General features: G+C 39.8%; 1 pseudogene; it reads right to left on the bottom strand.

The window, feature by feature from the left end:
• Positions 1 to 4,143: 4,143 nt before the first annotated feature.
• On the bottom strand, positions 4,144 to 16,368 carry LOC114642863 (zinc finger protein OZF-like; annotated as a pseudogene).
• Between the last annotated feature and the right edge of the window lie 1,755 nt (positions 16,369 to 18,123).

The raw sequence follows: 18,123 nt of genomic DNA, 5'->3' as shown, positions 1-18,123 counted from the left end.
CCATTCTTCCCTCACTCGTGAACAAGACCCCGAGATACTTGAACTCCTCTACTTGGGGTAGGATCTCGCTACCAACCCTGAGAGGGCACTCCATATATATATATATATATATATATATATATATATATATATATATATATATATATATATATAAAATAGCAAGAAGGGTTACACAAAATCCTTGTTTGCTGAAGAACCGTAATCTTGTACGGTAAAAGAAAAAAAAAAAGCCCTCATCAAGAAATAAATGTTATGAACGTATATATTTATGTGTGTGGGGACTCTGACCTCAATTTTAAATCACATATTAATCAGATTACCAGGATTTCTTTTTCCACATAAGGAATATAGCTAAAGTTTGGCCTGTTATAACTTTACAAGACGTTGAAAGTTTAGTCAAGCTTTTGTTTTCAGCCAAATAGATTACAGTAATGGACTCCTTACAGGACTACCTAAGACAAACACCAATCAGTTACAGTTAGTACAGAATGCAGCAGCAAGAATCTTAACTAGTAAAAGAAATCTGAGCACATTTCACCAGTTTTAGCGTCGTTACGTTGGTTACTCGTGTCATTTAGAATTGACTTTAAAATAATACAACAGACAGTCCTCTACTTATGAACTTTTGAGATGTGAATTTTCATATTGTAACTGAGTGGCCGCTTGGTAGCACTATTGCCCACCTTTACCCCAACAGACAAGCACACTGGACACAAGTTAAAAGCACTAAGAAGTAATTTAATTTCCTCCTTCTTCTGATAAAGTGCCCCCAAAGCACCCCAGCCACATTAAACAGCACAATAAATAAACACAATACTCTCCTCCAACTCCCAGCAAACTCCATCACACTCCCTCTCAATTCCATCTCGCCTGCTGGGTCTCCATAAGTCCTTTGCATTGTCCTCAACCCAGAAATGCTTCTTTCCTTCCATCCATATGACTCATCAGCACTTCCGGCTCAAGTGGAGAATTATATTTTTCTTCAGCCCGGAAGTACTTTTGTGCTTTCGTCCCCGTGACTTTGCAGTACTGCCGGGCTATATAAATAATAGACTCCTCAGTCTCCCTATAGCGTGTCCACAAGGCACCCAGCAGCAGGGGTGTATTGCCGAACTCCAAGACCCAGGATGCCCTGCGAGAATTCACGGCCCCGCCAGATCCAAGGGAAGCTGCCATCTACTGTTTTGGGGGAGGCACTGACCGGGAAAAACTGCCTTCCTCCATCCTTCCATCACAAGGGGGTCCCGGCCGGGATGAGCTGCCAGCCGTCCACCACAATATATATGAACAAAGTGGTCTGACAGTCCAAAATTAGCACTTAAGGATACCTCACATGTCCGCTGAGTGGTGGCAGCAGGGGTGGGATGATTTTATTTTTGTTACTATAATCTTTATTTCATGCCTAATACCTGTAAGCTGCTCAAAGCACATTAAAAACTACTGAACAAAAATAGTTTACATGTCCAAGTCAAGAACTGCTGAAACTAAAACACCACACATACCAAAAACTACTGGACTTATGAACAAAATGGACTTACAAATAGCCTCTCAGAATGGAACGTGTTTGTTAGTAGGAGACCGACTGTAATGGTTTACAGAGCCTTAAATAATCTTACCCAGTCCTACATTTTAGAATGTCTGTCCCCTTACACTCCCAGTCATAACCTCAGATCTTCAAATGAAGGTCTACTTATAATTTCAAGAGCCAATCTGAAAAGAATTGGTGAGGTGGCCATTTGCAGTTACACACCTAAAATTTCAAATACTTTACCAATAGAAATTCACCAGGTTAATACTGCAGAACATTAAACATAATGATAAAAACAAATTATTTTAAAATGGCTTTTTCATAGCTACATTTTAGTTGTATCCCTGTTAGTCTATATGGACACTGGATTATCATTTTCCTCAGTGATGTGCAGTTCCATACTAATCTGTACTATTCTCTGCTGTCTTCTCAATTTCTTCTGTGGTGACGATGTGCTCCACCACCTTCTGATCAACATACCACACTGCCTCGTGTTTATGGATTGAATGGCGGGTGTCCCAGGTGTCCACATGGCCATCATCATCATCATCAAAATCTTCATGTGAAGCATGTAAACCACGAGGACTGATTTAGGTAGAATGCCCAGTGGGGGCCGGGCAGTGTTTTAATATTTTTGCATTGGATCCCCTGCAGATTATTTTTCTTCAGCCTAACTGGGACTGTTGTATTTTTTTCTGTCCTGCTAGCCATTTGACATTACCTTTTACTTTGTTACATATTGTATAGTATTATTGCCTAATCTTGTTTTATATTCCATTTTATTTCAACTTGTAAAGCAGTTTGAGTTACATTGTAAGAAAATCTGCAATACAAATAAATGTTGCTGTTGTATCCAAAAGGTTGTTTCTTGATGAAAACTGTTTGCCACATTCAGAACATACAAATGGCTTCTCTCAGGTTTAATTCTTCCAAATTTTCTTGGTGTGCTTACAATCAAAACAGAAGTAAACTTCACTCTTTAGTCAGGACAGTCTCATTGTACTGCTTACCTTCTCACTCTCTTAAATTTCCCACAAGGACTCAATGTAGAACCTGCATTGTTCCTACTAAGGCTTCTTTTTGCAGGTGTGGATGCTGAAAGTCGGGAACATGAAGGAAACGGACACCAATCTAAAATAAAAATCAATTTCTTTATTCTTGGTGATCAGAGAGGCTACCTCTACCTGCCAGCTCAATTTGCTACTGCCAGGTCAGATCAGACAGCCTGTCCAAAGAAGGGAGTTAGCTCAGTTTTATACCAGTCTGTTTACTAAACAAGAAGAGGAAGTATGGCAGTTCAATTTGAGGTCATGCAGAGTTTGCAAGCAACTTAAGATGGCACATTAGATCGTTACGTGCAGAAGTACTCGTTAGTCTTTATGGCTAGTTTTGCAAGACAGTTACAGAGACAGCACTTAAGAAAACGTACTCCCCTGTTCTTCTGCACCATCAAGGTTACAACACGTCAACAGCTATGTGGCAGTTACAATTTAAGAATCTTATTTCAGCTTATAAAAGGATTAATGTTATACAGTCAGTTAATGCACAGCACATTCTTATTAGAGCTTACATTTCGCACATAATGATCATCACACATAATAATTGATTATATAATATCAAAAGCTACCTTAAAAGTTAGTTTAGTACATTTGTCTTACAAGAATACTCTCTTACAGCTTAGCGTCTATATTAGGTTACATTTGTTCAGTTAACTTAATACATCCTTATTTATTAATATATAAGTGACATGTTTCTTATAGTTCTATTAGCACCATACTTTATTATTTGGATTGACTGAAGCACCTTAATTCTAAATATGTCTTCCTCTCAGGTCAGAAGGAGGTATTGTGATTTGTCAACATGGGCCTGAAAGTTTTTCTTTATCATTCCTGTTGATCCTAGAACAAGAACAGTTTACTTTTTTTTTTGGTCCCATATTTCATTTGTCATATCTCAGATGGCATTGTTTGGTATTTTGTTACCTTTTAGCCTCTCCATTCTTAGGACTGAGTTATCTCTAAGGACTGATACCTCTATTAAACAGGCTTTTTTAGTCTGGTTTTCTGGTCTCTATTTTTCAGTCAGTCAGTATTGCTGTGCTACAAGTGACCTGCACCTCCTCATTGTCCATTGTGCGGTCTGAGTTGTGGTCCCAGTAAGTTGTACTTCTTGCAGAGTTTCCAGTGAATGAGCCTGGCCACTTTGCTGATGATTATACACTGCACAACACCACAATCAGTATCTCGCACCCAGCAATGAGATGTGTGACTGTTTCCAGTTCTCTTTGGTAGAAGCAACAATTCTGGATTATTTTTTGCAAATTTTTTGTATTGTTGCAGAAGCAACAATTAAGGGTTGTTTTTTTAATTTTTGTTTTTCTATTTATGATCTGAACCACTTTGTGTGCAAGCCTATGTTTTGTGCACCTATGATGAGGTGTACATGTTTTGGTCTTTGTTCACTCCTCATAAGTCATGCGTGTGTGAGTTCTGTACCCACATGAGGCTGCTCGACATAGGCAGTGTATTTACCACTTTACTTGTAGTTTCCACAATTACTTCTTTTTGTTTTCATCAAACTTTGTTTCTTCTGCTGCTTAGCATATTGTACTGTGTTCATCTGTAGACAAGGTGGGGGAGTTTGTCATTTTTTTTTCCTCTCGTGTGAATTACTTGATGTTTCTGAAGAGAGCTTCTCAGTGAAAACTTTTTGCCACATTCAAAAGAGCAATATGGCTTCTGTTCTGTGTGAATTACTTTGTGGCACTGAAAATTTCTTCTTTCTAAAAACTTTTCACCAAATTCAGAACAGTCATATGGCTTCTCCCGTGTGACTTCTTTGGTGGATTTGAAGATGGCCACTCTGTGTAAACGTTTTACCACAATCAGAACAGCAATATGGTTTCCCTCCTGTGTGGATTCTTTGGTGCCTTTGAAGCTGTAATCTTTGTGAAAAGTGTTTGCCACATTCAGAACAGTCATATGGCTTCTCTACTGAGTGAATTATTTGGTGCCTCTTAAGATTCCTTCTCTGTGTAAACTTTTTACCACATTCAGAGCAGAAATACGGCTTCTCTCCTGTGTGAATTCTTTGGTGGCTCTGAAGACTGCTTCTATGTGAAAACTGTTTACCACATTCAGAACAGTCATATGTCTTCTCTCCTGAGTGAATTCTTTGGTGCCTCTTAAGATTGCTTCTCAGTGTAAACTTTTTACCACATTCAGAGCAGCAATATGGCTTCTGTCCTGTGTGAATTCTTTGGTGCCTCTTAAGATTGATTCTCAGTGTAAACTTTTTACCACATTCAGAGCAGCAATATGGCTTCTGTCCTGTGTGAATTATTTTGTGGTGCTGAAAACTGCTTCCATCTGAAAACATTTTACCACAATCAGAACAGCAATATGGCTTCTCTCCTGAGTGAATTCTTTGGTGCCTCTTAAGATTGCTTTTCAGTGTAAACTTTTTGCCACATTCAGAACAGCAATATGGCTTCTCTCCTGTGTGAATTATTTTGTGGCGCTGTAAATGGCTTCTTTCTGAAAACTGTTTACCACATTCAGAACAGTCATACGGCTTCTCTCCTGTGTGAAATCGTTGGTGCTTTTGAAGCTGTAATCTCTGTGAAAACTCTTTGCCACATTCAGAACAGTCATATGGCTTCTCCCCTGTGTGGATTCTTTGGTGGGTCCGAAGATTGCTTTTCTGTGAAAACGTTTTACCACATTCAGAACAGCAATACGGCTTCTCCCCCGTGTGGATTCTTTGGTGGCTCTGAAGAGTGCCACTGTGTGTAAACGTTTTGCCACATTCAGAACAGCAATACGGCTTCTCTCCTGAGTGAATTCTTTGGTGCCTCTTAAGACTGCTTCTCTGTGAAAACTTTTTGCCACATTCAGAACAGCAACATGTTTTCTCTCCTTTCCAAGTTTTAATGTGTGTCTGACGATAACTAGTATGAGAAAATTGTTTATCACATTCAAGGCAACAATCTGGCTTCTCTCCTGTGTGAATTATTTTGTGGCACTGTAAATGGCTTCTTTCTGAAAACTGTTTACCACATTCAGAACAGCAGTGAAGATTGATTCCTGTATAAAGTTTAAAGAATAACAAAGGTTTTAACCCACCAAAACTGACATTATCTTATAAAAATACATATTCGTTTAATTGATGAACAAACTTTGTTAAGTATTCATAAGACTGAAGTTGCAAGTGAATAGAGACTTAATTTGTTCATTATTTTCATTTGTATTTTAACTACTCTACACATGAGCACAATTATAGGAGCCAAGAAGTGAAAATAGTAAAATAAATAAATCGCATGTGACAGGCACAAACAAAAAGACTATTGTTGATTTTTTTTACTACATTACAGAATGGCATCACCATTTTGTCTGTGAATTTCCCCTTGGGATTAATAAAGTACCTATCTAATATTCTTAAAATATTATAACATTAGATATTGTTAATTATTGCAGGTAGAAAGTAATAATCATCATGACCCATCATTATACTGGAGAGTGTCATGTCAAATGTGTGAAATTAACTTATTAAGCAGAATGTGTCTTGATATTTGTACACAATTAGTCCAAAGCCACGGACTCCATAATGTTTTTTAAATTGATTTTTAAAACAGGCAGAGAAAAGTAAAGCAAAAACATTTTAATATACAATGAGAACAGAGTAAAACTTAAATGAATAAAACATGCAGGTCACTGAAAAATCCCAGAGACCCAAGTGACACCTGACCTGAAAAAGCAAACAGGACACTTGTGGCCGAAATGCAAAATATACTTCTGTCTTCAAACCACCTGGGTCAGGGGCTTTTTTGTTGCTAATGGATTTAAAAATGCATTTCATTTCTTCAGATTAAACAGGGGCCTCCAGAAAAGCAGCATCATTTTGTTAGAGTTTTGGTAAATTAATAAAATTAAAAAATACATCAATCACTCCGAAGGTAAAGGTTCAGCAGAGGGAAAACTTCAAGAAAAAAATAAAATAAACCTTATTTCCAAGCTGTAGTTAGTACAGATATATAGATAATATCACTATCACTATATTTTTGCTCTACTTGGGACATGGAGGCTAACAAATCTCATCTGTGCAGTCTAAGAGCTCACAACTCACTCAATTTAGAACCACAGAGATAGCAACGAGTGCACATGAAATGAATTCTCAACTCTGCACAAGATGGTCATTTACCTTCTCTCTGATTAGCGTCATTTTGAGCTTCTGTACTGGATCAGAAAAACACGGGTGTATTTTCAAGATTATTCACATGCTTCTCAAGATTGCCAATATTACTGTATGCTGACTGAGTTTTCTTCAACCAGTCTCCATGAACACATAACAAAACCTGCCTTCTGAAACACCTCCAGAACCACAAACCTTCAGCGTAGTGAACTCTGCCCCAACCTCCATGTTTTTTACTAGCAGCAGAGAAGGACACAGCCACACAGTAGCACCTTAAGGCAACTGGATGAATGTCTTTAACCAAAAGAAATGATTCTTGAAAGCAGGTTGTATCAGCCAAGCTCAAAGATTATAAATCAGCAACACTTGAGAGCTTACAAGTAGAAGAGAAGACACTGAGATTAGACAGGAGAGAGGAAAACAAAGAACAGCAATAAAGGAGAACTGTAACTGAAATACATTACAAAGTGTCAAAACGAGTCAACCCAGTAGCCCCACCAGCAGTCATGTATAATGTAGACTGTAGTTCCAGAATCCCACCCCTAAACCGTATATGCAAAAAACTAAACCGAGGTCTCTCAAATAAAAACACAGGAAAAAATCAACAGGTTCTGCTTATGAGTGGGCAAACATGGAGAGAGCTCAGTAAACAATCCCATCCTGACCCCAACATTCACAATAGCAGAGTCACTGTGGTGATAAAATGAAAAACACATTTGAAAATAAATATGATATGCAAGCAAATATTAAACAATTGTGGGTCGTGTCCTGACCCCTCACAACCCACAATGACTCTCTAATTACGTGTATGTACACATATAAAATACACATAAAAAAAGGAAGAAATAGCCATTATAAATCAATATTGAGGAAAATGTCTAAGAAATACTGGAATATCATACATAAAACAGTCAAAGCGGCCAACCACCAGTGACATGAAGGAGTCGAGGACATTGAGAGCCTGTTGAAGGTCAATGAACAGCTGCACTACTAGGAAGGACATTTGAGGCTTGGCCAGATAAATGAGGAAAGCAGAAAGACCAATTTGTGATCACCAGAGACGAGGTCTTGTGTGGTGTGGACTGAGTCACTGGTAATAAACGTAGATCTTCCACCCTTCATAAGTTACATTTGAATTGCTGAGTTCGTCTTTCAGAATAGTAACTCGGTCAGAATAGCGAAGCAGCTTGATGATAATTGGAAGTAGATGTGCGCTGTCACTTTTCCTGGTTTATATTCTATGTGCCCACACAATTTCAGGCCTCAAACTTGTGATGGTCAGAAACCAAAAAGTCATTGTTTCTCACAAAGTTGAACATATACCCCCGCTCTTAACATCATCTGGAACTCCAATAATTCTGATGTTGTCTCTCCTTCTCCCATCTTCTTGACCATAAAGTTTATTATGGAGAGTTTGGGCCTCAGCATAGGAACATATCTCAGAGTCCTGGTGCACTACTTGAGTACAGACCTGAATAAAAACTAACAAGAGTTTCCTGCTGTTCATTTCTGATTTTGACAATATCAGTGTGAAGGTCAGAAAAAACTTCTCTCTTCTGATGTGTTCAAGGTCACACAGCATTTTGCTCCGATATAAAGGCCTTCAGTTGATCAACAGTGGAAACTGCTCCAGTTATCTGACGCCATGGCAGCCTCCATCAGACTCCTCTGGGTTTCTTCACTGGCCTTGAATCAGAAGAACCAGGGTGTGTCTTCCGATTTGAACAATTCATATGTCACACCGACAAGTAAAAGAGGGTATGCTGAGGTTCTGATGAGACACTTTGAAGTTAAATTTATAAAAACAGTAATTGCAGGGTAGAGTCATGGAGTACTCTTACAACACAGTTATTACTCCACTAAGCATCAAGTGGCCCCTCAACTACAAAATGTATACAAAAACAGCTTATTTAAATCACTAAATCGAAACAGAAGAATGAAGAAAGTGAAATATTAATGCACTGACCCAGAGGAGCACCAGTGATGTAGGAGAAAAAATTTAAGATGAGAAATCCTGGGATTGGAGAAGTTACTTGTATTAGTGTCTGTTCTGGATGAGGAGTGGCAGGTGTGACAAGGACTTGTCAGCTTTATCACACACTGGCCTCATTTATACTGCCCATTAGAATATTAATGGATGGGCACTGTCATGATTTATTTATGCTAACAAAATTGAAATTTCAGTGATTATTCTGTATTAAAGTTATTCTGTGAGTTCACATGTGCAAATGATGTGTAGTTAAATTAATTCTGTGGTTGTCATTAATCAAAGACAAGCTTCTGCCACCTTTTGATTAATTTCAGTCACACCAGGAGATGTTCCTGCTATAATTGTATGAAACGCCTCATTCTTCAACCTGATGATAGTAAAGGTAAATGGATACTAGAAGTGAGGGAAACTAATTTGGCTGACACCATAATCCAAGGTGACTTACAACATTTATGAGACAATTGGTTGCATTTCGTTTGGTTTTCCATCTGGAGCACAGGCAGGTTCAGTGACTTGTTCATGGACACACAGGGAGTCAGTACTGGGATGTGAACCAATGACCTCAGGGTTTGCAGTCCAAAGCCTTAAAGACTCCACCACACTGCCCGATATCCTCCAAAGACTTCTAGGACTGTCATCATGACCGACGCCAACAAACTCCTGTCCAGAGCTCCTTACAGTGGCCTTTACTACAGAGATCTTGAACGTGGTCAGTTCAGACTCTACTGTGTAGATAAAAATGAGTACACTACAGTATACATACTATATCATCAGAGATACTAACCGAGAAGAAAATGATCAGAAGATAACAAAAGACCAGCTTGAGTCCATTTAATTCTTCTAAAATAACATCAAGTCAAGTTTTGAAAGCCCTTAAACTCCTACGGTCTAATACACTACTTGGTCATGTATTCCAACTGTCTATCATTCTTTGTGTAAAGAAAAACTTCCAAATGTTTGTGCAAAATTTACCCATAACTGGATTCAGTGTCTCTGTGTTCTTGTACACATGACAACACAAACAGGCCAAACTCAAGACTGTTAGCTAAAGATCCAGAGATGGACCCTTGGTTGGATTAAGCAGCTCTGAGAAGGTGTTCCTTAAAACCTTCTATAGAATTAAACCTCTCTACATATGTATGAAAAAGTTAGTGAACCCTTTGGAATCCCCTGAATTTTGGCCCAAATTCCTCCTGAGAATGTCGTCTGATCTTTAACTGCACTACAATAACAGACAAACACGATCAACCTGAACTCATAACACACAAACAGCTGGACTGTCAATGCTGAACACATCAATTAAACCTTTACAGTCCCGTCTAGTCAGGTGTTCAACCAATGAGAGGAGACTGGAGGTGTGGCTTGGAGGCACCTAGACAAATAAAAGGGAAGAAATGTGGGTGCTGGCAAAGTTGTCTCTTCTCGATAAAGATCTACTCATGAACATACTGAACAAGAACATAAGAAATGTAACAGACAAGAGGAGACCATTCATCAGTCCATCAAGTCAGTTGGTTTAGCAAACAGCTAAGCTGTCTCAACATCACATCAAGATAACTCTTAAAGATTGTCAAGAGGAGATCATAAGAAAGGGAGGTAAGAATAAAGGTGGAAATGCTAATAAAAGCTTTGTTTTGCTTCATTAGTGCTTTCGTTGTTTTTCAAATATTACTTGCCCTTTTATTTAATTTATGCAATTTCATGTTTTGTTTATATTTTGTTATTTATTAATTATCCAAATATTTTTCTGTTTTGTGGGCGAGACCCTAAGAGACGGGGCCGCATTAATGTCACTCCTGAAAGACCACCCCCAGCCTTTATATTGGTGGTCCTTTAGAGGTTCACTGACATTTGATAAGAGCTTTATTATAATTACCTAAACCAGTAATCAATTTTAGGCCTGTGAATGCTGAAGCCTCCTATTGAGTTTGAAGTCAGGCTGTCTGAAGTGAGATCTCTCTATAGGTAGACAAGTGAAGGTCATGAGCCCTCATTTATAAAGCTTGAGTACACACAAAATGAGACTGAAAATGTGTATATGCTCATTCAAATGTCCAGATGTACAAAAGAAAACTTCACAGGGGAACAAACGTATATTTACAACAACTCTGACTAATGCATACATAATATTACAGAGAAACTGGGAAATGACGCCACCCTTGATCAAGTAGTAAAATGCTACCAAACCAGCTAAATGACTACTCGGAAGCACATAATTCATTTCACCAAGCTGTTCTTATAAGGTGCGCTGATGTAATAAACATTACACCTCAAAAATGATGACTATGATGTACAGACTATTTTAGTTCCTTTTAAGAGCGCCAATGATACATATTTGCACTAAAGAAATTCAGTTTTGTCATTACTTTATCTCGGCTAGGTGTTGTCACTTCTCAGGGAGCTGGCCGACACCTCAACAGTATCTCGGCCAAACTTCACTCCATTATGCCTGCTGTGCTGGAAGTCATTAACTGACTGCTGATACACTACATCCGCTGTTTGTACGGTGTGGGTGTACATACACAACATGACATGTTTCTGACAATATAAAATGGCAATCAGCAGCTGTGTCCAGCTCTCCTAACTCAATCGAAGCACTTTACTACACTCATATTATAATAAGGGCATGTAGCAAGGCTGAAGCTGTCTTTGTTAACTGTAAGCAGTGAAATTTGTGGATGAAAACCTGCACAGGTCACCCTTGCTGGGCATCCTGTTCTCCCTTTACGTTAAGTAAAATAAGTACAGACAGGAATAAAGAGTCAATCAATCTTCTTTTACTTTCCAAGTCTTGCAAAGGTAACACTCAAATCAGCAGAACAGTAAAATGAAAGTGTTACAAAGAGGTATTTGTGCTGTGTCCTTTTGATTCACTCCAAAGTCAGATCTTTAGTTCTTACTAATAACATAAGCTCTAATACCATTGGCTAATCCTAGTTGCTAACAGGACATGGCAGAATAGAGATACCTTAAAAGGTCACTATCAACCTGGTCCACTTGGCTGGATGGCTGCTTGTCAGTTTCGTTATCCTTAAACATTCTTGACCTTAAGGTGCCAAAGTACACTGGCCTCTTCACCTTCTGTACACTTTATCTGCACAGTCCAGTCAACCACACGTTCCCTGTTCCATTGTTATTACGACTTGTCAGCCACAGACAAGCCAAGCAGATAAATGTCAAAGCAAGCACACCCTAAAGAAAAGCACTTTTAACTTTATTTTATTTGTTGAAGCCTTACTGTTACTACAATACTAAATAATAAAACACACTTAACTGCCTTTTTCTCACTTAGTTCAAACTTTTTTGTTATAGTAAACACCAGATTATACCTCAGCTTTTAAGCATAAGCTGAGAAGAATAGAGACTCCACATAAACCCAGTAAGTAATGTAGCCGTTTTGTTCTTGTCTTGTCAGCACACCTACATGACATGCCAGGTGCACAACGGACCGGTGATCCAAATCAGACTTCTACACACTCCATTAATACACAAGTCATACAAGATGTGGCTGACAAACATCATGTCTCCATGGACTCGCTCAATCCGTGATTAATTTATTTTGAGGCCAAGTAGCTTTGGCAGACATGATGGTGCTGTACGTGGTGAACTGCTTGTTGGTGAAGTAACCTGCTGACCTCTCAGTGTTTCATGTGTCCTGAACTATTCATTGTAACAGCAGTCATGTCATTACATGTACCAGGTGACAGTGGCTACTCGCTCAGTTTTGCCCTACACCTTTCCTGAACCCCAGAGCACAGAGGAGAGGCGCGGTAACTACATGTATGACCTTTCACTCTCAGATGAAGAGCAAAGCCAGATATTCTTGAATGGAGGTGATGAGGTCTCAAAGCGTCAGGAGGGAGGAGGCTAATCTACCAGCTAATGAAGTTCTGCAGCATCCGGACTGCATATGTAGGAGATGGATTCAGGGTGGGGATTAAAAGGAGTGATCACGTATGAGTATTTAAAAAAGTGATTGTGATTTATAAAAAGAAAGTAAATTGTGTAGAAAAATGGTTTACGTCAGGTTTTATAAATCTGATTTTTTTTGGGTGTGCACATTTTCCTGTTTATTTTGCCATGCACATATTTTCACGTTCAGTTCTGTGCAGGGCATTAGAAATGTCACCCCTGGTCTGGTGTTTGGTCTTTTGAAGGCCTGTCACCCCATGTCACTATATGTGTGTCCCCATTTCACAGTGGTTTGGAGGTAAAAGAGCACAGCACACTAATGCTAACACCTCATTGTAGAATCATAGTTGGGGGCTTTTTTGATTCTGCAGGACCAGGACAGGATGTCATCATCAGTGTAACGCGGAGATAAAAATTATGAAGAAATATGAGAGGAGAATGTCAGAATAGCAAAAGCTTGATAGAAGTTAGGTAATGAAACAAGACAATGTGCAGAAAGAAAAGAAGAAATCTACAAGAGAAAGGCTTAACTCTTTTAGGGCGGATGTCGACTTTTGTCGACAGGAGGGGTTGAGTGCGAATGGCGACAAAAGTCGATATCCAGGGATAGAGGGCGACAATCAGCTGTTAATGGCGACAAAACTCACCGTCACGTCACAGGCATTCCCTCTCTGCTTGGAGGAATGTTAGATTCATTGACTCATCAACTGACACCTTGTGTGTGCGTGAGTTGCTATATGTATACAAAGGCAAGATGGCATCAACATCTCACGAGGGAGCGAAGCGAGTGCAGAAAAGAAAATACTCGGCAGATGACATTTTACGCATTATCGCGGAGTCGGACTCTGATTTTTCAGAGTCGGATTTCATTGACAGTGATCAGGAGATCGAGCAAGAGATTGAGGAGCTGGCATCAGCCAATCGGAGACTAGCCAATGTCACCCCAGCTGCTCGGCTGGCAGCTGTGCGCATTCGCGCTGCCGATGCACCTACGGCAAGGTTTGCGTGGGAGTAATACCCAGAAATTGATCTGTGGGAGCCGAACTGGCTACCGGACTTCACAAGAAGGCACGGCTTGCTGCTGGACACAACGGATTACAAGCCTCTGGACTATTTCAATGTTTTTTTCCTGAGGTAGTTTTTCAGCTGATATCAGACGAGATAAACAGGTATGCAGAGCAATTTTTTGAATCACTGGCTGCGCTTGCTCCACATTCTTGTTTTTCGAAGTGGAAACCCACAACAAAAGACGAGATGAAGGGCTTTGTGGCATTGCAGATAGTGATTGGACTAGACTGGCGATATAATTTCAGGGAGCATTGGTCCAAACGTACTTTGTCACCTGGTGGCTTTGGACAGGTTATGCCGCATGATAGGTATGTGCTGCTGCAAAGCTTCATTCACTTCTGTGATAACCAGTAGCAAATCCCAAGGGGCAAGTTCAGCCCCTGCTTGACATAGTGGAGCCAACATATAAACAATTTTATCAGCCTGGCCGTGATTTGTCTGTGCATGAATCTATGATAAAGTAGAAGGGACGCTTTTTTTTCCGCCAATATATGCCAGACAAGCCCACCAAGTATGGCATAAAGGATTTTATACTGCCAGAAGCAAACACTGGTTTCTGCCTAAAAGTAATTACTTATACTGGAAAGCATTCCTTTCAAAGAGAGAACTGTCCCTTGACAAGTCAGGTTGTGCTGGAGCTGCTTCAGGGCTATGAACATTTGGTTCATGTTGTGTACATCTGGACAATTTTTATACTGTACATCACCAGAATTGTTCATGGATCTACAGAGCAGGGGAATTGGAGCTTATGGCACAGTCAGGGTGAACAGGAGACACATGCCTTTACAGCTGAAGCCAGACAGGCTGAAGATGAAAAGAGGTGACAATCCTGTTTTCATGCGGGCGGATAACTTGGTGGCATTGGCATGGCATGATGTCAAACGGGTGACTTGTCTTACTACAGTTCACACCAACAATTTATGTGAGAAAGTAATTCGTTCAAAGCAAAACCCAGAAGGTAGGAAGATGGACAAGACCGTTGCACTTGAGGAGTATAATTGTAAAATGGCTGGAGTTGATCGACTGGATCAGATGCTGGGATCATATGCATACGGCCATAAGTCCACCAAGTGGTACCACACTGTGTACCATCGCATGCGTGAGATTGCACTCACAAATGGATATATATTATTCACGCAGGCAAACAGTGACAGCACTATGACTGCGGCAGATTTCCGCAAGAAGGTGGTTGACAGCTTGCTGGCAGATTATGTTGGAGTGCCTTTGGCAAAGCGAGGAAGGCCATCACAAAGAGCAGTGCCAGACAGGCTGACTGAGCGCCACTTTCCTGCAACACATGAGGACAAAAAGTACAAGGCTGACTATGTTGTGTGCAGCAACAGACAACTGAAAAAGAGGCACCAGTGCAACACGTATTGTAAGGATTGCAACGAGGCAATGCATGCAACTGGCTGCTTTGAGCGTTATCATACTTTGCTTTGTAACATGTACAGTATGTGAAATAATATGTTAAATTATATAGTATGCAGGCTCATACAAAACAGTTATATTAGTCAAAAATAAATATTTTTTGTTGATTTGATATGCTAAACAATTGTTTTGTATTCTTTTTTTTTAAAAAAATACTCAGCCCTGGGAGAAAAGAAACAAAAAACAAATTAGCCCTAAAAGAGTTAAACTGAACAAAACTACTGTTCTGCACTAGCCAATCAGAACACAGAGCTTTACCTGAAGTCAGCTGATCATTCAAGGAACCCCAGAGACATCAAGGAATTGAACACTCTGGAAAGGAGGAATGAAGTAAAATTGAAGGTTGGGCAGAAACTGCAGGAAATGTGTGGTGGAGGTCATTGGAGATAAAGAAGGATCAGCAAGTTAGTAAAGACAGGGGGTCACAAACTGGACTGTTCAGATTTAAACAATATATTCAGGAATGATGAGAAGTTTAACTGTTTTAACTAAAGATGACAGTGTTTGTGCATTTTTGGGGACTTAATTAAAGATCAGACCACACCGTTAGGAGAAATTACAGCAGAAATTCCAAAGGATTCACAAACTGTACCTTTGTTTAACACTTTAGCTAAAGACAGGTTTAGAAAGTTTACGTAATTTTACAAACTATAATAGAAGAACAGAAAATTCCTAAAATCTGTAAAAAAGTAGTGAAATTGAGTTTTACTGTTTGTTTAATATTGTTTGAAATCTTGTCCAAGTTTGTCTTAAAACAACAACACAGCACTCTCGGGCCCATAACCCTAAAACGTACACTGATTTTTATTTTTCACTTACTTGTTTTAGCTGATGGTGGTGGTGGTGGTGGCTGATCTCGCGGACTTCTAGGAGATGAAACATCCTCAGTCCCCTTTGTGCCAGACTGAAATGATTCATATTTTACATTGATAGAAGACTCCGGAGATGAAGAGTGTCTGCTTTGAGAAGAGACTAACCCAGTCACTGCTCCATCTTGATGTTCATAATGAAGGTCATCTTCCTTGACACTCTCCATACTCCTATAGTTGGGTATCTTAGTGCTGACACACTCCTCTTCATCCTCCTCTTTAATACTCACTGACCCCAGTTCATGGTCCTCTTCCTTGATGTCCAGACTCTCCTGTTTGGGGTGGACATTCTCCCACTCACAGTCCTCCTCTTTAACATTTATGGTCCTCTTCTCCATGATATTCATGTCGGCCTCAAACGTCTCCTCTTTCACATCCATTTAAACGTTACAGTAAATGGCAGATTTTTCCTTCTGTCTGTAGATAAAAATAGGATTCAATTCAATTAAAACTGATCTAAAGATATTTGATGTTTATAAAATCCTCTCAGTTAAAGCTGATGTCAAATCAGACAGTTCATAGCAAGTTGACACTAACTCATCACTTTTCATATCAAATGAGGTGTATAGTGAGTTTAGGAATGAAAGGAGGGTCCATCAAGGTAGAAGAAGAAGGAGGCCATCTTGTACAGTTGTGTCAACGGTATTTACTACTCTGATTAAACATTCAGTGCTATTGGGGTCCCAGAATTGTGTTATCAGTTAATGTTTAGGAAGGTTTATACAAGTTAGGCCTCAAGCTTATGTTAAGAAACAGGGCATATGAAGGAGGAGGTTAAATGAGGGGTTTGGGGTGTGCAATCTTTGGACAATGTCACACTGGATGACTTAGCCAGCAATTTTAAGTGATAGCCTTCATTTACATAATCTTAGGCTCTGTCCACACAGACGTCTGAACTGAGCGTTTTTCTGCTGTCTGTAGCATCAGGTGTGCGCAGATTGAATGTCGAGCATTTTTCTGCTCATTGCAGTGAATCAGACCATCCACACGGGCTTTCACCATGTACACTTGGTCAGATGCGTGTTCGGATGGCATCAATTTCTACCAAAATCCCAATGAACGTGCATAAAATGTCGGTATTGCGTTTACATGTCGTTCATTTAATGTTCTGGAGGACCGGATATGTCCCATGATTACATGATTACATACAATGTGACAGGCAGACTTGGCCATTACCCGGCCAGGACGCCAGCTGAATGAAAGGACCAGGGGTTAGAGCATCCAGGAAGAGAGGAGGCAGGAAGGAGAGGAAGAAGAAGAGGACTGTGCTTTTGTGCTGTGTTTGCATGGTGTTGCTGTTGGGGAAACAAGAGAAAAGTGTTTCCCAACAGAAATAAAGTGTGTGCTGTGTGGCAATTTGTGTCCTGCCTGCTTGTGCTGGGGTTAGGGCTTTACACGACCCTGTGGTCCACAACACACACACACACAATCAACAAAATAATAATGATAATAATGGAAAAATTGAAACAGTTTGTAGGCATGTACTAATTTCGTAACATTAGCTACTATAGATTATTAATGCCGATGGGCGAGTACATACGTGAGTACTGTTGGTGCATTTGCTCACTTCAAGATGACAAGTACCTGCTCTTAATGGCTTACACCGACTCACATATTGGTTGACTGGCGTGTCATATGGTGCTGTACCAGCATCAGCAGGCAATCAAAACTCAAAACTGACATACTACAGTATCTGAAGAACTTATGTGGAAGTCGAAGCACTTCTTCATAGATTACACAAAAGCTTCCTTTTTTCACAAGCTGTGCAGTCAGAAGGTGAACCCAATGGCAGAGACATTTTTTATTTTTTGCCTATGTCGATATATCAGGAGGATTTTTAACGCAAGAAGGTAAAATGTTGAGGTCTAATTTAGCCAACTAATCCATATTTCGCAAATCCATTCTGGACTACCCGATAACTGCCCCCTTCCCCCCCCCCCACAGGTAAACACATAAAACTACAATCTGGCCTACAGGGTGGTGTTTATCAGAGGCAAACAAACGCAAAAGTAACGTCATATTGAAGTCAATTAAGCGCTACTACGAAACACAACTTCAACGCCTCGGTCGCTCTGAGAACATTCATTTAACTAAGATTTGAACGCCCGTGTAGACAAGGCCTTAGCAAGATGGAG

This window comes from Erpetoichthys calabaricus, assembly GCF_900747795.2.
Source record: "Erpetoichthys calabaricus chromosome 1 unlocalized genomic scaffold, fErpCal1.3 SUPER_1_unloc_27, whole genome shotgun sequence".
NCBI classification, from domain to species: domain Eukaryota; kingdom Metazoa; phylum Chordata; class Cladistia; order Polypteriformes; family Polypteridae; genus Erpetoichthys; species Erpetoichthys calabaricus.
This window is presented reverse-complemented; position numbering and strand designations above follow the sequence as displayed.